Here is a 3,487-nt window from a genome sequence, read left to right as displayed (position 1 = left end):
AGATCAGTCCTGGGTGTTCATTGGAAGGACTGATGTTGAAGCTGAAACTTCAAATACTTTGGCCACCTGATGAGAAGAGCTGACTCATTTGAAAAGAACCTGATGCTGGGAAAGATTGAGGGCAGGAGGAGAAGGGGATGACAGAGGATGAGATGGTTGGATGGCATCCCTGACTTGATGGGCATGAGTTTGAGCAAGCTCTGGGAGTTGGTGATGGACAGGGAGGCCTGGCGTGCTGCGATTCATGGGGTCGCAAAGAGTTGGACACGACTGAGCAACTGAACTGAACTGAATAGCCTTCCTCAAGAAAAATAAAACAATTCTCTGTACCAGAGGAGTTCATAGCCTGATTCTTTGAATAAAAGGTATTCACTGAATAAAAGAACTGATCACTGGACAGTCCCATCTGAGGCTCTTAAAACCAAGCTGCCTTGATAAGATATTTCTGTAATACAACCATTCCCTGAATTCAATAATCTGAAAGCAAGACAGGGATGACTGGTTATTGACCACACAAGAACCTCTCAGGTTCTCTTCAAAATATCTTGGAATTTCCATGCCACTGATTTGTATGGATGCTTTATGTTGATAGATGTTTTAAAACTAAATTCCAAAAGGAAGCACTTAACCAAAACCAAAAACCTTATTGGCCGTAATAGTGGAGAACTATAACTACCCAAATTATGAAAATGGAAGAGAAAATGCTATCTCTATATTCTTATTTGCCTTCTTACTTTTGTCTGCTAAAAGGATGAGGAAGACAGTGGATTTAGAGATAAGAATTAAGCTTTGTTTTTATTAATGCAATTTATTTCCACAGGATAATACTGAAGCAAATAGTTCAATGACATTAAAAATGGATTTGATTTAGTTAATGGAAAGAGAATCTGTAGTTATTTTAGCTGGGGATAAAACAATTTAAGGCTTTACGTTTGCATGCTTCAGTAATAAAATTGAAATGCTAAGCTGGGGAGAATGTTGCCTTTTATTCTGGTTTGTGATAAGTCAATATATTCTAACAACTAGCATAGCCTTACAGGTTTGGAAATTATATTAAATGACCTAAGATAGACTCCTATCCAGGAATCCAAGGGTTTCTATCTCAATGAAAATCTTATGACTACTCCTTAAATGACCACAGTGAAACAGAATGAAAAGAATTATGATCACTTTAAACCTGGGTGTCAGTCATCAAATGGTAATACAAGGGTGAAAGGTCCTATATCCTATTTCCAGTTCTTTAACCTATCTACTGAAGTAATGTATTTTTCTCTTTAAAATGTCCCAAAAGATATAAGATGTCACTCTGCTTATAGAGTTTTGCAATTTTATTTTAAAGAATCAAAAGAAATTTGCTGTGTGAGTAGGTTTTTAAATTTGCCTTGAGGCCTCTGATTCAGGGAACAAGCAATCTTCCAACTCTCTCTTCTACTGGAGAGATGTCCCCTTTCAACCTGTGCCTTTTGGTCCAGTACAAATCAATGAACTCAAGACCCAATATACCATGTCTTAAAAATCCATTTAGAAAACAACTGCTCCATTCAAAATTCAGCTCCTTCCTTTATCAGAAATTGCTGGAAATGTAATTTTGCAGCAAGCATTTCATTTCTTGTCTTGAAATAGATTGAGATAAATGTGAAGTCAATGATTAGATAAACGTAATGTCTTGGTTTGATGCCATGATACAATATTCAATGTTGTGGTCAGTACTGATGGATGTTTTGTATAGTTACTCAGCTGTATAATGGGACAAACTCCCATGACTCTATTTAAAATACCATGTGGTTCCCTTTCAATTAATATTACCAAAAGTACTTTGGCACAAATACAAAAAGCATGAGGGATTAGTGCTGAGCATACAAATGTAGTTATCTTTGCTCTGGATAGAGTTCTTCTTTATACAATAAACTATATCTAAGTACAGTTTATTTACTGGGCTGTGCTGCATGCAGTAAATAAAAATTATTCCTTCTTCAAAAATCTCTTTCATGAGGTTATAAAAAGAAATCTCAATAACCTCCTATAGTACAGTTAAGGATTAAAGGTTGATGAGGTTAACACACATCACCAGCACAAGCACAGGCACTATGGCCATAGAAACAGTGTTTATGAAAGCCTCTTCTATATAAATAGCAAAAAAACATATTTCTCCCCTTCATTCCCTGCTACCAAGGAGCCTACCATGCAATGTAAAATAGAAGGAAAGGGGAGAGATGACTTTCTTTGAGAAGGAACACAAACTAGAATATCCACAGTGCCTATCAAAATGTTTTTTTGGAAATGTAGAGGCTAAATTTTCTGGCACACTGGTACTAAGATTGCCTAACATAGGAATGAATCAAGGGATAAAATGCTAAATACCTTTATTCAAGTTTTGCTTTTTATAATGGCTGTTCTTTGGTAACTATATTTCATTGTTACGTAAAAACTAATGATTATCAGGGATGATACCCAGTCATTATCATTTGCTGCAGTGATCAAAATAGTAAATTTCCACAATTTACCTTTTTAAAAATTAAAATGCTTAATATTTTCTAAACATCTAATATAATGGTCAATACATCAACATTTTACTTTCTAGCACCCTTAGGTCAAACACAAGGTACTTAGCGATTTAGAAAGATTTGTTGACTCTCCTACTGAAGTAATATGTGATCACTATTTGCAACTATTTCTGATTATTTTAGTTACTAGTATTTATATTAATCAAAATCCTAAATGTGTACTTGCTTCAGCAGTACATATACTAAAATTGGAATGATACAGAGATTAGCATGCCCCACAAAAAGATGACATGCAAATTCATGAAGCATTCCATACACACACACACTCGCTGAAACAACTATATAACACCTTGCTTCATATCATGAAAAAGAATCTTGATATACATAGGGAGGCATATGCCTATCCCCAAGACTTACAAATACAGATGTTCTGAAAATTTTGAAATTTTCTAAATTTTTAAGTCTTTGTAAATAACTCTTAAAAATTTCATCAGAAATATTTTAGATTTTTTTTCCTGTAATGCTTGAATTCTACAATCACACAATCTGATGTTTTGGTGTCTTTTCTTTTTTCCCTGTGAAAACTTTTCTCCCTATTTGTGATATTACAAAATTGCATGATAATGGTGTATTTTGGTTGGGACCATTTTAATTCATGGGGCTGGTACTCAGTGAATGACTTACAATATGGAGCCATTTATTTTTCCTGTTCTAGGGACTTCATGAATTATTTCTTCGTCAATTTCCCCCACCTCATTTTCTGTGATATTCTAAAACTTCCATTAGACAATATTTAAGCATATTTCTCTACTATTTTCCATTGCTTTGCATTTTTTTCTGCTTTTTAGGTTTCTTCTCTCTTCCGAACTTTCTACATTTAAGTAACCTTTAAATCTATTGTTTTGTACACAATAAGCAAACACCATTTCTTCTTGAGGATATGAGTTAGAGATATTTTTGCCTCCGCATTCCCTCAGGTTCTG

The 3,487-nt window shown here is 34.6% G+C and overlaps 1 non-coding gene across 1 annotated transcript; it reads left to right on the top strand.

Annotated features, from left to right (window-relative positions):
* The first annotated feature begins 2,722 nt into the window (after positions 1-2,722).
* Positions 2,723-2,824, top strand: LOC114109138 (U6 spliceosomal RNA). The gene has a single exon (XR_003585824.1). It is a non-coding gene; the product is annotated as a U6 spliceosomal RNA (small nuclear RNA).
* The last annotated feature ends 663 nt before the right edge of the window (positions 2,825-3,487 follow it).

The sequence above is a fragment of the Ovis aries genome, chromosome 18 (assembly GCF_016772045.2).
Source record: "Ovis aries strain OAR_USU_Benz2616 breed Rambouillet chromosome 18, ARS-UI_Ramb_v3.0, whole genome shotgun sequence".
Taxonomy (NCBI): Eukaryota; Metazoa; Chordata; class Mammalia; order Artiodactyla; family Bovidae; genus Ovis; species Ovis aries.
This window is presented reverse-complemented; position numbering and strand designations above follow the sequence as displayed.